Raw genomic sequence first — 23,040 nt, forward strand, 5'->3', positions numbered from 1 at the left:
CCTACTACCTCTCTCCTTTTCTCTTTCTTATTCTATATATTTTATTTTTCTTATTTTACAGCTACCAATTCATCTTTTGCTAGGTTAAATCTGCTGTTATACCTATGCACTGATTTTCTATTCTTGATAAATGTCATTTAAATTCCACATTTTCCATTTGATTCTTTCTTTATAACTTCCAGTTCCAATACTCAGTCTTGTCTGTTATTTCTTTGAACACAGAAAACATAGTTATTTTATAGTCTGTGTCTTTTATCTTCATTTTGTGCAAATTTCTGTTTCTTATTATTTCTGCTATTTTCCTTAAATGTGTTATTTTCTCCTAGTGTGACTTATTATTTTTTATTATATTCCATTAGTTGATTTTGTAAATTTGCTTATAGAAATAATTTGAGGCTTCAGATGATGTTGTCTTCCTCCAGGGAGGATTTACATTTGCTTTTGTCAGATATTTGGGCAGAACTGGCAAGGTGGGATTCATCCAGTCCAATTTCAAAGATTTCATGATGTAAAGCTAAGTTTTGGCAACTGTGAAGGTCTCCTTACTTCTAGTTCACCCTTAATTCCAAAGGTATAGTGTAGCAAAAGCAAAGAGAATTACCAGGACTCTACCATTTTGGCAGGCCCTGAACTCCAATTTCTGATCCCTGGTCCTACTAGTTTGTCAAATGCATAGGTCAGCCTTACAGCTGCCCCATCCAGAATGAAGAAGTGTTCTTTGAGGGAAGATAGCTTCAACTCTCAGACTCATATTCACAGACTTCTATTTCCTTCCATTATCTGTCCCAATAATTCTTCAATATCTTAGTAGATTTCATTTCCTTTAAGCATATACTCAAAAACATGTTGTCGAACTTTTTTTTAAGTGGAAGTGTTGGTTAGAATTACCTCTGTTTGGAGTAGAAGCTTAGAAAATGAGTTCATTTCTGTAAGCATGAACTCATTGTCTCATCTTCTCAAGTAAGAAAAATATAGCAGAAGGTAAAATTATGAATATTTCATAACAACTCAAAGCTGGAGAAAAGTGGTATAGAAAGTATTTTTAGGAGACCATGAAATATGAAGTTTCAAGTTCTGATCTGATATATTATTCACTTCTTTTCTTAGTTTAATTAAACTACTAATGAAATATGACCAGAAACTCTACAAGGGAGCCACTGCTACTTGAATCAACAAGGGCTTAGAAAGTATGCTTTCGACTGGCAGTGGAGGGGAAAAAATGTTGGCTCTTAGCTAAAGTGACTTTAAGATTCTAAATGGTGCCAAAATTTTAAATTCACAATTTGGTTTATTTGTGAAAGAAAACAGAAAAACCATTGTGATAGATTATGTTTTTCTGACTACAAGTTCTAAGGCTTTGAAAGTTGTGGTTTCCAGAATGTAAAAGAAAGAGAGCCAGAGACGGTGTTTTATATTCTTTTTTTTTTTCAAAAATAACTTTTAAGTTTTTTTTAAAAAAAATAGAGACAAGGTTTCACCATGTTGCCCAGGCTGGTCTCAAACTCCTGGGCTCAAGTAATCCTTCTGTCTCGGCCTCCCAAAGTGCTAGGATTACAGGTGTGAGCCACCATGCCTTGCCAAGAATATTTTATATTCTAGAGCCACAGCAAAGCAGGAAAATTATAGTGGTCTAATGACGTTGTTCAGTATGTGATTTAAACTTGCGATGATATATGCTTGTATTCGAATTGCAAAATGGCATGCATTTTTCTGTCTGGCTATAGGACAGAATTGCAAAGTAAAAGCATAATTGCAAACTATTTTGGAATTTGCTGACCAAATTATCAATTGTTTCATATTAGCACCGTGGTCAGCTTTCTGTTCTTATCTTGTGATATTATTTAATTAATCAAAGTACAAGTTATAAAAACTAGACGTTTGTTTTTTTTCCTCTAAAATAAAAACAGCAAAGAGCTGTAGTTTCAGGAAAAGAGTGGGAAAACCAAGAACTGGCAATCTTTCACACCTTCTTATCTTATAGCAATTGTAAGATTATTTGAAAATTCTACACTGAAGTGATTAAAGTGATTAAAATGATGAAAAGGAGCAATGCATAGCTGGCAGCAAACATGGCATGTTTTATGTAAAGAAAAGTAGGCATTGATGTAGTTTGAGAGCAGCCAACTACAGGCTGCCAGGCTCTGTCCAAAATTATGTGTTCAGGACTTTGGCTTTTGTCAGTATGGTAGGCAAGATACTCTGAAGGATCCTCCTAGGGGAAAAAAAAGTCTTCTCCATAAAACATTTTTATCTTATTTCTGGGCTTGCAGGCAATAAAAGAAAACGCTAAAGAAACTGTCACTCCAACACAAAAACATGTGCTGAAAATGGAACCATGAACACACTCAAAAATAACTTTACTTTTACGGCACATGCCTGTGTTTGTGCTACAATTTGGGAAACTATGTCTTGGACCATGAACAAAGTGGGTGAAATGAATCAGACTCTAGGATTATTAACCCAAGAACTCCCCAAGGAAGACAAAGTTGTCCAAGGCCAGTAGTACTTTCCTGCTTCTGATAGAAACAAACATAATTCTTCTCCAAAGGTAATCATCCTCAATTTAAGCCACCAATTTTCATGGATAAAGACAAATCATATCAAGGTCAGAATCAAAGATCATTAAGTGCACACAAAACCACTATAAGTGGGTTTCAGTAGTGACCAGAAGCAAATTGAGATGTTGGAATTATTGAATAATCAATATAAATTTCTAAGTAAAAATCTTTAAATAAGCAAAAATGAATTATGACTAACTTTAGCAAAATTAACTTTCATGAGGTGGCTTGTGCACCACTTTATAAACTTTCGGTTCTGCCTCTTATCCAGCCATCGATGCAGTGCCCAGTTCCACATGCTCTGTAAACAGCTTTGTTCGAATGCACCTGCTGATATGTTTTCTCAAACCGTGTGGTTCTCATCTCTTCCTTCCTGCCTGGGAATTCTCTGACACCATAGCATGGGAACTCACTTGGCACTCATGTATGCACGACCTGGGAGAATTCCTGCCCATAGTGCCCCACTTTGACCAATGGAGATAATTTGAATGTAGTCACATTTCTCAACTTTTTAATAGTTTTCTTCTGCACCATTTCTTTTTTTTCTTTTCTTTTTTTTCTTTTTGGGACGGAGTCTCGCTCTTTTGCCCAGGCTGGAGTGCAGTGGTGCTATCTCGGCTCACTGCAAGCTCCACCTCCTGGGTTCACACCATTCTCCTGCCTCAGCCTCCCGAGTAGCTGGGACTACAGGCGCCCGCCACCGCGCCCGGCTAATTTTTTGTATTTTTAGTAGAGTCGGGGTTTCACCACATTAGCCAGGATGGTCTCGATCTCCTGACCTCGTGATCTGCCTGCCTTGGCTTCCCAAAGTGCTGGGATTACAGGCGTGAGCCACTGCACCCGGCCTGTTCTGCACCATTTCATAAAAATTTTTTATATCTCAAGTTTGTAATAATCTCTTGCATTGTCTTCCAAATTTAAAATTTTGTTTTCCAAATTTGAGTCTTTAATCCATCGGGATTACTCTTTGGTGAAAGGGTGGCTGTGACATACAGTAAAGATTTGATTTAATTTTATTTTAATATGGATGACCAATTGCCCTAACCCCCAATGTGAGCCTCAAGCTGGACTCTTCATTCTGATTAGTGGATAAAATTATTTATCTCAATTCTAATATTACAGCTTTGTTATTTAGCTTTATAATATATCTCTCCTCCATCCTTACTCTTTTTATTGTGTCCTCCATGTTCTGGCTCCGCATGGGTCTTTTCCATTCTGTATAAGTTATAGAATTATTTGTAAAATCATCGAAAAAGTCTGCTTGGGTTTTTAAAATTTGGTTGGATTTCCAATGAAGTTTGGAAATTTTTGGGAAAGAAATTATATCCTTAAGTGGAGATTTTGTATATTCCTGCCTTAAACATGAGATTTTTTTTTGAAGTATTTAGGTCTTCTTCAATTTTTCAGAGTTTCACCATTTTCTCCATACATATTCTGAGCATCTCTTATTAGAATTTTATCTTTACGTTTTTCCTTTTTGTTTCAACTGTAAATGGTACATTTTTGTAGATTATATTTAAAATATTGTTTTCTAGCAAATAATAATGCAATTCCCTATGTATATTGATTTTGTACCTAGACATCTTGCTATAGTATCTTTATTATTCTAATATTTTATTTATACCTTCTTTTCATTTTCTAGGTAGACAACCATATCATGCAAAAAAAGAATTCTTTTTTTTAGATATTTAAAACATTTAGTCATGTGACTTGGCCACGTGACTTGTTTTGGCCATTGGGATGTTATTGAGCATGGTAGGAGTAGAGGCTTGAAGTATGGATGCATAATTGGGCTGGCCCTCTGAACTCCAATCTTTGGCCATGAGAAGAATATGCCTTGAATAACCATTGGTTCAAGGAAGATGAAAGACATGAGCTGCAGATCTAGCTTTGACCCATAGTTTGGAGTAATCTCAGCCAAACTCAGGCTATATCGGCCAAACCTCAGTAAAGTGGAGAAATAAATGTTCACTGTAGCACGTCACTGAGATCGTGTGGTTGATTGTAACAATAGCAGACTGATGCAACATTGAACTCTTTGTCATGGGAGAGTGCTCCCATGTCAATAAATATTTCTGACCAACCTTATAAACTAATTCCCTTTATATTTTGCCCTTTCTAGTCCTACATCCTTGTAAAGCACTCCCATATATAGTCTCCTGGTTCCTGTGCTTATATTTTTGCCAGGTTTAGCATTTTTGGGGTGTGTAAGTGACTTTTTTTTTCTTAAAACAGGGACTATATTTCCCTATTTGGACTATGCTGAGATTTGACTTGAATGTTTGCTCAGAGGAAATAAATAATGAAGGGATGACTCTTCAGGAAGAGAAACATCATCTTGCAAGGCACCTGACTTGAGAAAGGCCTTTTCAGGAAAGGGAAGCATGCTTTCCTCTAGCAAGGAGAAAGGACTTCTGATAGTCAATAGATTTAGTGGACTCTGGGGCTTTTAGATTCTTGGCTCTTCAACACAAATGTCCCCCTTCCAGATCTGAGTCCCACTCTTCTGTTACAACCCTGACTTTGACAGTGGATAATTTTTAAGGCTGTGCATTAAGTTTCTTTTGTAGCTCTGCCCCCTTTATCATTAAGAAATGAAGTACAAGAAGTCTGTGACATAAATTGTTTCTATGAATTAGGCCCTTACTATCTTTCTTACATTACTTTACTTAGTTTTCCCAATACATTCTAAAGTCAAGGTAACTATTATCTTCATATTTAAAGGGAAAAAATTAAGTTTACAGAGATAAAGTAACTTTCAGGAAACCTTAACCAATAGGTAGCAGAGTCAAGATTTGAATAATTGGATCCATTAGACTTCAAAGCCCACACAATGATATGTGGAATGACCATGGACATGAAAATGAATGAAATACAGAAATAGTTTCTTATTTTACCAAAATTTTTCAAAACCAAAAATAATTAAATGGAAATTAAAAAGAAAGCAAATACAGATGTTTGAGGGGGGAAATATCATTGTTAGGAACCGACAGAGTTTAAGGAGCCAGGTATTATGAGAGGTATAACACATGTAGACAGGGATAGTCAGTCACATAGTAGGAAAGAAATTAAGATTACTGAACACTTAGTAAGTTCCAGGCACTACCCCACATGCTTTCATATATATTTTTAAATTTAATCTTGACAATATATTGTTGATTTAGGCGTTGTCCAGAACTAGTAGGTGAGGGAGCAGAGTTCTGGCTCAGCTCTGACTTCAATGCCTATGTTCTTTCTACTAGACCCACATTCATCTAAGTGTGGTCCTTGGACCAGCACCATAAGCATCACCTAGCAGCAAAAACCTGGCAGTTTTGTTAGAGGTGCAGAATTTTAGGCTCAACCCAGACCTTCTGATCAGAATCAGTATTTTAACAACATTTTCAGGTGAGTTCCGTGCACATTAAACTCTGAGGAGTACTACATCATTACATATAATTTCAGCACATGTGGACTTGGAGAACTTAAAAAGTTTAACAATGAACCCACAGGAAGTCTGTCTTCACAGAAGCTTGGTAAATAGCAAGATGTTTAAATCTCTCAGTGGTCTTAAAACAAGACCCAAAAGAGGCTAAACACTATGGAAATCCTGGCTAATTTTGTCTCTAGCTCTTTATTCACACAGGCAAACCTTGAGTTACTTGAATAAGTTATAGTGAAGGGTATTTATTAAGAAGCCTCCATGCCCTGAACTATGTTCAGGGCAAGACTTCAGGGAATAAGAAATGTTCCTTGTAATTAATGAACTTTTAATATAAATGTAAAATATAAACTTAGATAAAGCAAAAAAAAAAAAAGTGAACAAACCAACAAGAAAGCACACAGGAAAGGATATAGAATAGAAGCAGGCAGATGTCAGAGGTGTGGGTTTTATAGAAGTTCCTGGAGGCTTCAGTTGGCAGAGCCACATGAGTTTACACCATAAGGCTTCTTGCGAAGTGATTCTAGTCAGAGCTTTGAAGGAGGAACTGTGGTTCCTTGGACAGCAAGTACTAAGCATTTCAGTAAAGGGAAATACCACAAAATAGTTGCTTGGAGATGAGGCCAAGAAAACCATGATTCATACACAGAAGTGAAGGTATTTATCTAGAGAATAGAAGATGAATTGAGGCCAGATTCAGCTAAGGGTCCATGTTTGACTGAGTGTGTCATGATTAAGAAGAGAAAGTAAGGAGTGGCTGGGAAAAAAAGGAAAGGAAGAGGAGAACGGGGTATACACATGTATTAGGGAGAGAGACTGAGGGAAAGAGACTGATTAATTGATTTTAAGGAATGGACTGGCAACATACAGGAAGAATTCCTTCATCTTTGCGGAGCCACTCCACTCCCCTTTTTAGGGCCTCCAAATGATTGGATGAGGCTCACACATATTATAGAGGGTAATGAGTTTTATTCAAAGCCTGCTGATTTAAATGTTAATTACATCTAAAAAGATACCTACAAAACAACATCTAGAACGGTATTTGACCAAACAACTGTGCATCATAGCTTTGACAAGTTGGCACATAAAATTAACCGTCACAGCATATATAGAGGCACTAAAATTTTCTAAGGTGTCCTTTCAAGTCTGTTGGAGAAGGGTGATTATGGCCAATGTCACTGCCTCCATCAGCAGTGGAGAGTGTGGCCAGTGAGATTGAATTGATTATTATGATGATTCGAAAATGTTTTCTAACTGTATTTTGACTATTAGGTTGATATTGATAGATATTCAATGTCAATATCACAGAAAATGACATGACATGTGGATTTTATTCAGTATCATTAGAGTTATTTGTTCAGTTCTGAACGCCATGATTTGAACAAAGCAGAGTTCATTCAGAGTAGAATGTCCAGAATAGGTTATCCTTGAAACAAAAAGATTTTGGAGGATGCAATATTTCGTTGTTTTGGACAACATAAAATGGAGCTAAACTGATCCTATGTTGCTCCAGAGGACTGATCAGGACCAATGGGTAAGAGGCACATGTTGTCAGTAGAACTTCTTAGCAAGCAGAACTTCATATAGCCAAGCCAACTATCTAGAGGAGCGTTTGCGAAAGCAATGAGCTGACTCCAGCATATACTCTCTCAGAGGTAACATGGAGGTGATTCCTGGGTGGTGGTTCAGGTTGAAAAGATGACCATTCATGTGTATTCTGCCTCTAAGATGCTGTGTTCTAAGGCAGTGCCTTTGCTTAGTCATTTTGCTGCCTGTTCACTGACTAAATAAATATTTGGGTATGAACTATGTAAAAAGAGCCCGGAAAACACTGGGAGCATTTATCGGCTCTTTTGATCCCTCTGTTTGCTTTTAGATCAGCAGTCAAGAAAGGGGTAGAGTGGTGGGCCTAAGAGTAACTTTTATTTTCCTCATACTTCTCTGAATATTCCAAATTTTCTACCATGAATGTGTATTAATGTTATTTTTAACAAGGCAAAGTGAGTGGGGCCAAGTCTACAGTCTACTTTATGTTGACCACAAATGACCCTGTGTATAGAAGTCTTTCCGGCCCTTAGAATAGTGAAGGGGTCTGGGAGAGAGCAGCTGGGAGAGAGCAGCTGGGAGAGAAGAGGAGCCAGAACTTTGAGTAACCTCTTATTTTTTTAAAAAAGTCTCATCGTGGTTTTGACCAGTATTTTTTAGCATACAGCTATTCCAGGCCCCCTATTTTCTGGCAGATTCATAACACCAAAATTAAAATGTGATTTTGCTTTCCTTTCTTAAGTTGGAAATGCCCCAAACTCAAATGTCCCAGGGTGTGTCAGGGGGGTTAGGCCTAGAAGATGATGGAGACTCTCTTCAATGCTCCTTTTTCTGTGATATGACAGGAGGTCAAGGCACTGGGACAGGCTAAGACTATCAGACTTTGGGAGGCATAGTAGGAATATCGAGGTTAGCTGCAGAGAAAGCTTCTGCAGGAAAACAGATTTTGCACTTGCATACCTTTATTCCAGACTGGAGAGATCCCTAAACAGATATGGGAACACATTGGGAGGAAGCGAGCAGACTATACCCTTAGACCAAGGACTTTATGTGTCTCTCTACTGCAGTTCGCCTAAAGATGGACAGTACAACTCACTGTTGGTTACTGTCTACCTTTGAAAGAGACCCTCTTGGAGATACTGATTCCAGTGACATGAGAGCTTGAGCACTAATATCTGGTAGAATTTACTGCTGACTAAGTGTTCATAAATCCTAAGAAAGAAAGACTTGCAGCAACAGATGGCATTAAGACTTGAGAGAACTGTTAGGAGTAGAATCCTGCAACTTTTCTTAAGGACCGTGAGGTTTTATTTCTGTACATTTCCCAGATGGTCAACCAAAAGTTGGCTGTGACTTTTCAAGCACCCTGACTTGGTATCAAATGAGACTAAATAATAACCAGCTAGGAGGCTTCATCTCAATCTTGCTCTTTTGATCCACCAGAAAAAAAAAAGTTTATTTCACTTATCATTTGTGTAGTATATTTAATAGCACACACTTAAACTTTCAAAAATGAGTCCAAGACTTCCTTAATTTTGAAGATAAATGAAATTGGAAAATTCTTTAACATTACCCAAATCAAAGACAGAGAAATTTCATTACTTTCCTGGTGTAAGGATGACCTGATTGGCTTTCCTACTGAGGCTGAGACCTCTTTGCCAACTAGAGGATGCGATTTAAGGGAGGTCAAGGCAGAGCAGAAAGATGGGGTCATTGGAACTTTCCCTCTGTCTTACTGCTTATGAGGCTTGAGGCTAGAACCTGGTAAGTTGCCTGCTTTTGCTATATTATAACTTTTGTTGTCTAGTTTATTGTTGATGGTTCTGATAAACATAGATCTGCCTTGATGGACAAAATTGTCATGAGGATTAAATTATTAAGATGTGTAAAGTACTCCAAACAGAGCTTGGCATATAATAAGTGTTCAATAAACTATCATCGTTGCCTCAATTCAATTATCAGTGCCCCTCTTAGGTTTTTTCTCAGTTGCATAACTTGCTGTTTTATTATCCTGGATGTTCGTCTTTCAATCTGGTGGTAAAGGGACCAAGAGGAGAAAACAGAAGAGAAAGGAGGGTAAGAATTAGCCCTCAATGTAGGAATTTTTTTTTTAGAGTATAATTACTGCTTGTAAAATGCATTATTAGTTGGTGTGTGAAGGAAATAGATTCAGGAGCTTTTGAGCATCGGTGAACACACTTACATACTTGCAGCAAGTATATTCAGTTTTTGCATAAACATAAATTTCATAAATGCAAATTTGCAAAACCACAAATGAAAACCTAATAAATGCAGCAATAAAAAAGAGAAGACAACACTAATATTTCTGATCTGCTGCCTGGTTTGCTCTTGGCGTAGGTCCTAATATCTTGCATGTCTACAAGGGTATGCGCACATTGTCCATTTGAACAGCTATTTCAGTCAACTCGGTCTACTGATATTAGATGTATTTTATTTAAATGCATATTCCCCTACCTTTGACTTGGTAGTCAAAACATCAGTATTAGTTTTCATATAAATTTTGACTCATTTAACAGACTAGGGTGGAGACTTGTGTCTGAAATACTGAATTTTACACATAGTTTAGTTACAATATATTTTTTCCTTGTAAAAGGAGTAACTTCTGAAGAGCTAATACAAATATGGGGGAGGGTCTGACCAAGCCCAGTGGTGGCTCACACCTATAATCCTAGCACTTTGGAAGGCTGAGGCTGGTGGATCATGTGAGCCCAGGAGTTTAAGACCAGCCTGGCCAATGTGGTGAAACCTCATTTCTGCGAAAAATACAAAAATTAGCCAGGCATGGTGGTGCACACCTATAGTCCCAGCTACTCAGGAGGCTGAGGTGGGAGGATTACCGGAGCCTGCAGTGAGCCATGATTTTGCCACTGCACTCCAGCCTGGGTGACAGAGTGACACCCTGTCTCAATAAAAAAATAAATACAGGGAGTTAATTGATCTACTTATTTCCAATCCCCATAACTAGTTATTCATCTGAAACTCCATACATGGATCTTTGGCATTTTTATAAAACTCATCACTCTATTTTTTTTAATGAGGCTTTTCTTTTACTTTGAGTTTATTATTTGTTTTTTTTTTCCGGCTCACTGCAGCCTTGACTTCCTGGGCTCAGGTGATCCTCCCACCTCAGCCTCCTGAGTAGCTGGGACCACAGGTACACACCATCATGCTGAGATAATTTTTTGTATTTGTAGTAGAGACAGGGTTTTGTCATGTTGTCCAGGTTGGTCTCAAATTCCTGGGCTCAAGTGATCCTCCCACCTCAGCCTCCCAAAGTGCTGAGATTACAGGCATGAGCCACCGCACCACACCTCTTATTTGATTTTTTGAAAAATTACTTAAGAACTCTATGTCTGTATTACCAAGTGAAATAATAAACTAAAGGTAACCCTTTCTTCCTCCTCTCTATTACTCTTCCACCCCTCTGCCCTCCAGCCTAGCTATCTAACAGTAAAAGGCTGTTACACATCTCTACCTTGTTGCTCAGGCACATTCACACAGTATATACACTTATACATAGTGTTTTTTATGTTTCTGGGTTTTTTTTTTGCTTTTGTTTGTTTGTTTGTTTGTTTTGAGATGGAGTTTCACTCTTGTTGCCGAGGCTGGAGTGCAATGGTGCAATCTCGGCTCACTGCAACCTCCGCCTCCCAGGTTCAAGCAATTCTCCTGCTTCAGCCTCCCGAGTAGCTGGGATTACAGGCATGCGCCACCACATCCGGCTAATTTTGTATTTTTATTAGAGATGGGGTTTCTCCATGTTAGTCAGGCTGATCTTGAACTCCTGACCTCAGGGGATCCGCCCGCCTCGGCCTCCCAAAGTGTTGGGATTACAGGCTTGAGCTACTGCGCCCGGCTGGGTTTGTTTTTTACTGAAGGAGGATTATATTACATGTATTACGTTAAAAGTACCTTTTTCACTTGGCAATGCAAGGCAAATGATTTCTGACCTAGTAGTTTGGGTGAAACAATTGCCTGGACCTCCCAAAGTACTGAGATTACAGGCGTGAGCCACTGTGCTGAGTCACAGAAGTTATACTTCTAAAATTATGAAAGCTTAAAATTCTCACCAACACTTTTGGGACAGTGCACAGTATGTTGCATTACATTCAGAAACAAAAGATATATATGTATACACACATATCCTCATTTTTGTCCAAGTTTATTTATGTGTATGATGTGTCTTGTATATAGTGACAACCTAATATATTCCAATGGACAACTGAGTTGGAGATAGGGCCAATTGTGGGACTGATGTAAAGTGGATGGATAAATCTTTCACTATATAATCCATTTCAATGTTTAAATAGGTTTTAACTCTATGTGCATTTTAAAAACAGAATAGTATGAAAAAATATTTTAAATGCTGTGTGCAGAAAGACTTCGTGTGGGACTTTTTAGTGTGGGATTATTAAACAGGCCATTTAATATAGTTTTGCCCATCACCAACACATCAAAAATGCAAGGAACCCACTTGTGGAATGGGCACACCAATGAGATACCCCAAATACTCCCCCAGCTAAATATTTCTGCCTTGCAGTAAGGAATCTCATGTCCTAACAGGGAGAAAGAGGCGAGCAGAGAGTCCTGTCCCCAGAAGTAAAGGACTGAATCCAGTTACCATCCCATAGGGGTATAAGAATTCTGAGATACGGCTGGGCGCAGTCGCTCACGCCTGTAATCCCAGCAGGCAGATCACCTGAGGTCAGGAGTTAGAGACCAGCCTGGCCAACATGGTGAAACCCCATCTCTACTAAAAATACAAAAATTAGGCCGGGCACGGTGGCTCACCCCTGTAATCCCAGCACGTTGGGAGGCCAAGGAGGGTGGATCACCTGAGGTTGGGAGTTTGAGACCAGCCTGACCAACATGGGGCAGCCCTGTCTCTACTAAAAATACAAAAAATTAGCCTGGCATGGTGGCACATGCCTGTAATCCCAGCTGCTAGGGAGAGTGAGGCAGGAAAATAGCTTGAACCCGGGAGGTGGAGATTGTGGTGAGCGAAGATCGCGCCATTGTACTCCAGCCTGGGCAACGAGAGTGAAACTCCATCTCAAAATAAATAAATTAATTAATTAAAAAAATTAAAATACAAAAATTAGCCGGGCATGGTGGCATGCCCCTGTAGTCCCAGCTACTCAGGAGGCTGAAAGAGGAGAATCGCTTGACCCAGGAAGTAGAGGTTGCAGTGAGCCTAGTTCACGACACTGCACTCCAGCCTGGGTGACAGAGTGAGACTCCGTCTCAAAAAAAAAAAAAAAGAATTCTGAGATACCTGTAAATTTCTACATTTGCTACTTATTTAAAATTCTCTGCTTTCCCCCTTAGTTGTAGGCAGCAAACTACATGAAACAGAAGAGATCTTGTCATTGCTAACACTCTGAGAGAGGAAAGATCAGAGGACCTTGCCTACTCTCTAGCAAGGATTGGGTCAGGGTGGTGATGTTGGAGAACATCCAGAGAGACAATGGGTGGAGCTAGAGAAAAGAAGAGCAAGTTGAGGCCCCATGGCTTGCTAACAAGAAGAAAATACAGTCCTGGATTAGAGGAGTGGTCCTAGGGTTTAGTAGTTTCATGTTTTCCCTCTATCCATGATGCCTGAGTGATAAATCTTTTTTCTTAGATCTGTCAGGCTTCTGCTCCTTGGCCCCCTCTTGTGGGTAAGTATTTCCATCACTACAATTGCTTTCTGCAGTGATCATTCTCTACTCCATATTCCTGCTCCATGAAGTTCTTCTTCCTCATGAAGCATTATAGACTAACCAGAGGGCCCCCAGGGATCTCCGGACCACACTCGGGGGAAGCTCTGGCTCAAATGATGCATGACTAGGAAATAAACTACAGTGTATCAAATAGTTGTCCTCACTTATCATATCCAAATGGTGACGGTTACAAGGAAAAAATACAGAAAACCTAGTAATACAATATACTTGCCTTAAATATTACATCATCTTTTAGGAAAGGCAGTCTTGTTTTTGTCATGTATGGGATGTATCTTAGTTAAGTGAGTTCTTTGCCCTTGGGTTTTGAGCTGTGGTATGCCGTAGTTGAAAAATGAAAGTGTAACAGGCATTTCACTGTACCCAAAAAGTGGGTAATACCTCTTCTTATACTTTGTGTGAGCAACTTCTGTACAGGTTTCTTTTTCTGTTGGGTAGAGTAGAAGCATTTCCATAAAACCATAAAATCATTGAGTACAATTACTGTAGGTCATTTTGTAAATAATAATCTGGTTTGTAGAGAGTCTGAATCTCCCAACATTTTTTTGTTTATAGCATCTGAATTTGACTAGAATGTGAGTGGAATTCAGTGGTAAATTGGCCATTTTTCCATCAGTAGCAGCAATGAAACTTACACATTCTAGTGAAAACGTATCAGATTTCTGCACTGCAACACACAAATGCACATATTAATTTCCAAGAATGTCATTTATCTCTGACAATATACATGTGTGCCTTTGGAGGAAGAAGCTATATGTGGATTTGTGAGTTCATAGTGAGAAAGAGAATTTTTCTTTTGTGGTAGATAAACAACACATATATCCTAAATATGTTTTGTTAATAGGCTGCTATGGACTGAACTGTGCCCTCCCTCAGATTCACATGTTGAAGCCCTAATCCTCGGTGTGGCTGTATTTGGAGATAGGGCCTAGAAGAGGTAATTAAGTTTAAATGAGGTCATGAGTGTGGAACCCTGAGGATAAGATTAATGTCCTTATAAAGAGAGACATCTCCCCCAACCCCGGCCTACCCTGTGCACACAGGAAAGGCCATGTGACAACATAGCCAGAAGTGACCTACAAGCCAGTAAAAGAGCTTTACCAGGCCTTGATCTGGTACTTCTAGCCACCTGAACAGTGAGAAAATAAATTTCTTTTGTTTAAGCCACCCAATATGGTACTTTGTTATAGCAACCCTAACATTAATGCATAGGCCAAATAAATATTCTGGGAAATAACAGAGTCCTGTGTAGAAATTAGCTTTAGAAACACCCTAAGATATTGTGCATTTTGAAACATTTTGCAACATGAAATATTTTCACTATCTAATTTTTATTTCAAAATTTGCCATCTTAAAAGTTCAAAATGTTTTAATATAGTACCTTCTAATCTGCTCATAAGAACTAGTAAATTTATTATATAATTCATCAAATCGCTAAGCTTTTTATTCCGAAGGAAGGATTATTGGAGAACTAATCCTTTGGAGGACTGCAAAAGATCAGAGTTGAATCTAGTGTAGAAGATTTTTAGCAATGCTTTGGCTGTATCTCCATGGAGTAACAAAACTAAAGAGCCTCTGCTTCATTTTTTCCCATCTTTGAGAGCTCAGTGTAAGGAGATGAGCCATTGAGAGCTCTGAGAATAGATTCAGCCATTCCAAATTCTTGACTGCATGATTTATTTTTCAGACCTCTAATGATGCTCTTCAATCTTAGGATAATTGGTATAGTTTTATTTGTTAGCAATCTTTTCCCAGCAGATTTCTTAAGTGTAGTAGGATATGTCTGTCTCTGTCTCCATCTCAGCCCCTACATTTATATCTGCCTCTAGGTCTGTATCATGTGATAGTGTGCCTTAAATACACTTTCCTGAGAGATGCTGGTGGTGCCTCGCTTTTAAATATGCCACAATCCCCCCTCTCCATCTATGCCTCACCAAATCTGTTTTCTACTTGATCTATAGTAAATTGAAATCTTGAAATTAAAGTGCAGATTGGTGACTTGCCACATATTCCAAAAAGCATGACAAAATCGAGAGAAATCAATGGAGGAATAAAGAAGCATGACCAATTTTGTCTCAAATTTATTCTTTCACAGCTGAACCACTTGCTGATAGGACAGTTGTTTGATTCTGAGATCCCTCATTTGCTCTATTTTCCAGTTTAGGTATTGCTGATTTGAAATGTACCAATGTCTCAAGCTCAATGCAGCAAAGATCTGGAATCCTTCTCTTCTTTGAGGGAAGTGGAGGACCCCTCATGCACTGGCTGTGACCAATCAAGTTTTGCTTGATGCCAAAAAATTAAACACAGTAAGGCCAGACCCTGTCAGCAAAGAGTTGATTGCTTTAAATAAGGGAGATTTCCTGAATGTTTAAATTGAAACTTCGACTTTGATTAAAGCAAAGAGAAGTACCAGGATGGCTTCCTAACTATTTAGTTCCTAAAATTCCTGTGAGGTCTGGAGATGACAAATTCAATTCTGATGTGCTGTGTTTTACACTCTGCAGACTGTAGTAAAAGGGAAAACTAATCAAGCTTGGGTTTCCCATGGGCTGAGCTTTAAGATGTTTTCCTATTTAAAGCCATGGAAATATGTTAAAACCCACATAGGCACAGTGAAGTTTATATAAGGCAAAATCTATGTGACTATGTTTTTGCACAGTGTGCATATTTTGATTTTTCATTATTTTTGGTTTGTTTAATGGCTTATTTTGTTTAAAATTATATTCCTACAATAGTTTTATAATAAAAGATTGGAAAGAATGGTTTATAAATATATCTATACATATATTATACATATACACAATTTGTATTGTAAAGTGGTTATGTTGTCAAGTAGAACACATTCACTTGAATTTAAAATTTTTATTAAAAATAAAAAATAGAAAATTGATGAATGACAGACATAAAAATGCATGGCTATATATCCAGGCATGCCAAGATACAAACTAAGGATTTATTTTTAGAGCCAGTGCAACTATCATATAATTAAAAATATTAATTACAATGTAAAAATCATCACATGATAAGAAATGGGAAAGGAGAGTGAATGAATACATATGTCAACTAAACTAGACATTTCATACACAAACAAGGGATTGAATTTTACATAAACCATTGTTTGTAAACAAATGATAATTAAAAGTAGTGCTTTCCATTAGAAGATAGGGCAAGGGAGCGTTCATTCTTCTGTTTCATTTTAACCTGGTCATTAGGCCAGTTTTTCATTAAGTTTTATGTCTATGAAATTATAGTCAAAACCAAAATCTTGTAAGGAAGTTAAAGATGCTACATGTGTATGTGTGTGTATATACACACTATCATCTATCTGTCTATGTATCTACTTATGTCTGTAGTTTTTTTGGGTTGATGACTACTTGTTTTTAGAACATTAGAAACAAAATGACTACTCACGTTGAACATTTCATGCTGTAGAAGAATGGAGATTTCTTCATGAATATACACAGGAAATTTATTACACTTAATCTTTGGATCTTTTCTCAAATTTAACACACAGTAAACACAATCAGAAGACGAAGTGTCTTTTTGATCCTCACAATATGACACAATTTTATATTTTCACAAGGAGTATGATATTCAATTTATGGAGATACATTCATTCCTTCAGGTCACATTAACTAAATGATTTTTTCTTATCTCCTGAAAGGATGTAGCCAAAATATATGTTCACCAATAGCACTCATGGCTTTCCTTATATCTATGTAAGATGATGGAATGAACATATTTAACTAATTCGTCCATACACAACAATTTTACACTTAAATAATCAATGTTGGGGTCTTCCTCTTTGTGTATTAGCTTTGGAAGGGGTGATACTGAGTCAAAATTTAATTCACTAGGGGCTTAATGTAAGTGGCAAAATCAAACTTTGTAGCCTTTGTCTAGAAAACTGGTTTATTTCTACAATGAAAACTTGACATGGGTTACTTTTTCAAGGTTAAGTCCTTTGAAAATTCAAAGCTTCTTTGATTTTGAACAAATGACTAAGCTTTTAAAATTTTATCATATTTTCACTAATAATTCACATAATACAAGAAATCTTGAAGTTTATTTATTGATTTATTATTCATTTATGGTGGCTGATTTATTTTGATTCTCAAATTTTATAGATGAAGAAATTGAGACCCAGAAACTTGCCATGCATTTTTGGTCCTGCAGGCAGTCAGTGGCAGGCCAGGGACAGTCCTTGACACCGGTCTTTGGCTTTCTGAACTGAAGTCCATCACTACCCCACCACCTCCCTTCCCATGATTACTCAACATTTGTCATTAAAATCATGCAACACGAGAGAAGAAAACATCCTAAAACATGAAAATCATGATGAGAAATTCAAAATTGTTTTGGAAGAGCTTTTATTTTTCATAAAAAGCCTTTATCAACAGTTTATATAGGCCAGATGCAGTTGCTCATGCCTGTAATCCCAGCACTTTGGGAGGATGAGGTGGGTGGATCACTGAAGGTCAGGAGTTTGAGACCAGCCTGGCCAACATGGTGAAACCCTGTCTCTACTAAAAACACAAAAATTAGCCAGATGCGGTAGTGTGCACCTGTAGTCTCAGCTACTCGGGAGGCTGAGGCAGCAGAATCACTTGAACCCGGGAGGCAGAGGTTGCAGTAAGCTGAGATCGTGCCACTGCACTCTAGCCTGGGTGACAAAGTGAGACTCTGCCTCAAAAAAAAGAAAAAAGAAAAAAAAAACAGTTTATATAAAGGGTGGATGCACAATTACAACTGGATTGCCTGTACAATCATTTTACATTTAAAAAAAATGTAAAAGTTTTTAAACAAACAAAAATAAAAGTTCAATAATAGAAAAATACAATTTTGACAAAACTTTCCACTATAGTTAAGTATAAACTTGGCTCTTGTGGTCTTTGAGGAATTCATACTTGTGTTAGAAGGGAAGTTAAGGACATATTTATGTGAATACCAAATGAGCTGTTTCAGAAACAAATAAACTCTATCTTTTTGAAATGAGAATGTTTGAACACACGATTATAGATCTGGTTGGTTTTGATCTTTAGAAGTCCATTGCATGCTCTCCTTCTGCCAAACTACACCAGAAACTGTTGTTATTGCTGATGAGCAGTTTGACTACACCACTATAATATAAATGTTAGTTTAAAGCTCCTTATTTTCTTTATGAACATATTCATTTGGACTGATAGAAAGTGACTGCATTTCACCCAGAGAACTGGTTGGTGGGAATGGTTTTTGGTTTTGTCCAGTGGCAAATATCTAGAATCAAAAATACTTTCATGATAAAATCATATTAGACTATTAGGTAATTGGTAGGAAAATGCTGTTGAACATTATTTAATTTCTTGTTAAGTTTAACGGGAGTTTTTGCTCAGATTATAGTATAATATAAGACTTATATTGGGTTATCTTTTCTGTTATCTCAAAAAATGGAGTTTTTACTGTTTTTGCTGTTTGGAGCTTATGTAAATGATACAAAATTTTTCATTTGGTCCTCCAACCCAGAAGGCCAACACTGATAGTCTTGTTTGGTTTAATAATAGCATCCCTTGCTGTGTTAAGAATTCTGTAGATCTGTGCTGACTAATAAGACAGCCACTAGCCATACGTGACTAGTGAGTACCTAAAATTTGGTCAGTTTGAATTGAGCTATGTGCTCTAAGTTGAAGATACATCCTGGATTTCAAAGAGTTAGTATGAAAAAAGGAACATAAATTGTCTCATCATTTTTGAATATTAATTACATTTTGAGATGACATTTGTATATATTTAATTAAACAAAATATATTGTTAAAACAAATTCCTTTTCCTTTTTTGCTTTCTTGTAATATGATTACTAGAAAATGAAAAATTACATATATGTCTCACATTGTATTATCAATTATAATAGTGCTGCTGGGTATAGTTATTTCCATACATAGAATCTATGTCACTTCTTCTGAAGTATATTCTTAGAAAAGCCAAATTGGAAATGAATCATCTAAATCCCATCCTGATGTATGCATAGACATCACATAGAAGTCAGTGAGCACTTGATCCACACCTCAGAGTTGAAATTTCTCTTAACAGGTTCTGTTATAAACAGAAGAATCATTGAGTTAATTCACAAGCTAAACTCGGTGGTTGTTTAGTCTTATTTCTTTAAATTTTTCTTAATCTATGAGAATTTTTGTTTAAATTAGATATGTTTTTCTCCCCATTTTTCCAAGAACAGAACTGGCATAACAGACCACTGTAGGTGATAATAGATTCTCCTGTCCTTGTTCAGAATTATCATTGCCTTACTTGAAATGGCTGAGAAAGACAGATGTTAGGGTGATCTAGTTGCAATCTAGCTGCCATAGATGGTCTTTTTTTTTTTTTCACAAGGTGGAGAAGCACAATCCCAGTATGCCAGTGTCTGTGTAGTGGGAAACACAAACAGGCTAAGATAAACCTAGAATCAAATAAAAAGAGTGACCTCACCAACCTTGACCTCTCTTTGAACCTGAAAGATGCAAATAACCATCTAGTTGAATGTGGATGAGATGTAAGATTTTGTGGGGTCACATCCAGTCTCTTGTTTATCTTTTATCCTTCACTACACTGGCACCATGTCAAGTATGCATACATTAGGACATTTTTGTTAAATTGAATTGAATCACTCAGAAATATGAATTAGCTTAATAAAAAAGATGTTTTAGGGAGATCATTTGTAATAGAATAAAGAAAAGGAACTAAGAATAGGCACCAAAATGTAAACTTACTTCTAAATTGCCTATTTTAACTTTCATGAATATTATGTATTTAATTTAACCAACTTTAGTTAGAAAAGAAAGAAGAGGTTTTCATACTCTTTGAGGCTTGTGTATACCGCTTACCAGAACGCCAGAGCTTCTGTCAGTCAATAGCACATGCAAAATTTATCAAGTATGTTGCTTGACATAGAGGTTACTCTGTCATTACTAGCTAACTTGTATCTGCCAGAGAATTTTTTATGGAAGTGTGTACTGCCAAAAAAGAGGTGTCCCTTGATTGATGGCCACAGCTGACCTAAATGCTCAAGGATTACATTGTAATAACCCCTTTATCATATATTAACCACAAAACCCAAGTCCAAATAGCTATAAGTGTTTTGTTCAAACCCACAAAACCTAGGAAGGCCAGAGACTGGAAGGATTTTTATCCTTTCCACAACCCAATGACATCCCACAGCCTCTGTGTAAGAGTGGGTGTCTGATTTTTAGCCCCTGAGAACAGACACACTGAAAAGCCCTTGGTATTGAAGGTTCATTCATAACACCAATATTTTCTTCTTTTCCTTTGGTTTTGTCTATTTTTTAAATCCACTTTAGCTTAAAAACGTGAGGTATAATCATAATATTTTAAGCCATAAAAATAAATATACATACAGTTTACTGGGAATGTAAGCCAGACCAACAATATTTCATAAAAGTGGTTTATATAATTTCATTTCCTTTTTTATTTTGGTAAATGCCAATTTGTAAAGGGAGAAAAAGAAAGTGAGAATGAAAATCTCTATGGTTTTGAAGTACATAGAAGTCAGCAAGATTGACTGTAATGGCTACTCAAGCCTATATGGTCTGCCATATGTTATTCTAATTTTCTTTGTGGTCTAAAATACAAGCTGCATTGAAAGTACCTAAGGAGTATCAAGAGGGTTTAAAGCAACAAAACCTCAGATTTGGTCCTTGTATGTTTGAGGGGAAAGATGCTGGTAACTCAATCAATGTGGCCATTGAGAGATTTGAAGTAGATACATATACATCTTGACTAAGCTCATTTCTGAGTTTACCTTCTGTTTAGGAATAAAGGATAAAGATGGTGTATTAGTTCTGGTCTAATAATTGTCAGATAGAAAGCTAGAAATATATAGTCATGTGCTGCATAAAGACATTTAGATAAAAAAACAAATGACATATATGAAGGTGGTCCCATAAGACTATAATGGAGCTGAAAAATTTCTACTGCCTAGTGACATCATAGCTGCCATAATATTGTAGGACAACATACTACTCATGCAAAACTATGATTAAAAAAAAAACAAGCAAAGCATCATGGACATATTTCTGAAAAGTGTAACATTTCCTGCAGATGAGCCCCAGACAGGTGCTTGAGGAGGTCCTATAGAAGAAGGCATTGTTATCATAGGAGAGGACAACTCCATGTGTGTTATTGCCCCTGAAGACCTTCCAGTAGGACAAAATGTGGAGGTGGAAGACCACGATGCTGTTCATCCCAACCCTGTGTAGGGCTAGGCCAACTTGTGTATATTTTTGTACAACTGTACGAAGTGTTTGCGTTTTAAGCGTAGTGTTATCACAAAAGTGTCAAAAAGTTTAAAAAATTAAGAAGTTCATAAAGTAAAAAAGTTACAGTAAGCTAAGGTTGATTTATTATTAAAATATAAAAAATAAATTGAGTATAGTCTAAATGTATCATGTTTATAAACTCCACAGTAGTATACAGCAATGTCCTCGGCTCTCACATTCACTTATTACTTATTCACTCACCCAGAGCAACTTCCAGTCCTGCAAGTTCCATTCATGGTAAGTTCCCTACACAGGTGTAATCCTTTTTTATCTTTTATATCATATTTTTGCTGCATCTTTTCTATGTTTAGCTATGTTTAGCTACAAAAATACTTACCATTGTGTTATAGTTGCCTACAGTATTCAGTACAGCAACATCCTGTATGTGCTTGTAGCCTTTGGAGCAATAGGCTATACCATAGAGCTTAGGTGTATCGTAGGCCATGCCATCTTGGTTTGTATAAGAAAAGTATACTCTGATGATCGCATAATGACGAAATCTCCCAGTGACCTTTCTCAGAACGTATACCCACTGTTAAGTAACACATGACTGTTTTCGTATCCAGGTGAGTAAATCATAGACACCTCCATAAACTATTTTTCTCTCATCTGTCTGTCATTAAGGTTCTTCCCTCCCTGCCTGCCTTTCTTCTTCCTTCCTTCTTTCCTCCTTCCTTCCGTCCCTCCGTCCCTCACTCCTTCCTTCCCTTCCTTCCTTCCCTCCCTTCCTTCCTTCTTCTTTCCCTCCCTCCCTCCCTCCCTCCCTCCCTTCCTTCCTTCCTTCCTTCCTTCCTTCCTTCCTTCCTTGAGACAGAGACAGAGAGGACCACAGCTTGGATCAATTTGAGAGAAGCAGAATTAGAAGATGAAAATACATAGAATTCTGAATGCGTGCACTGGGCTAATGTGTTCAGATCTCCCTGGGGGTAAAGCCAATGCTTTGGACATACTATTTCAAAAGGATGAAGCATTCATAACCAGCTGTGTTTGGCATCACACATTTCTCTGTGTCATTGATGGCACTAAGTAGTGGTTATACACCTGTATACCATCAAAGACTCTGTCATTATCCTCCACTCCATTTTGCTAAGGAACTGCTTTGACGTCGTTACATGCTAAATAAACTTTATTTAGAAACTAATAATTTGTATATCCATTTTAGAAGATTAATTGAAGACATTTATTTATTAGAATTAGTCCATTAAGAGGAGAGTCTGGCAGATTTGAAGATATTGCTTGTATTTATAGAACTACAGGTGGAGTGCTTGTTTGTTATGCAATTATGCAGCAGTTTGTTGGCTATGCTGTAAAGAACCTCTTTTCTTTTTCTCTCCATTACCTACATTTCCCTCCTGGTGTTCCATGGACTACAGATGGCCAGTTATATGTCCCTGGTCTCTGCTAACTTGCACCTTTGTTGTCACTTATTCCAAGAGAGCCTCATGGCTTGACAAGTCCTGGCC

This window comes from Pongo pygmaeus, chromosome 5, assembly GCF_028885625.2.
Source record: "Pongo pygmaeus isolate AG05252 chromosome 5, NHGRI_mPonPyg2-v2.0_pri, whole genome shotgun sequence".
Taxonomy (NCBI): domain Eukaryota; kingdom Metazoa; phylum Chordata; class Mammalia; order Primates; family Hominidae; genus Pongo; species Pongo pygmaeus.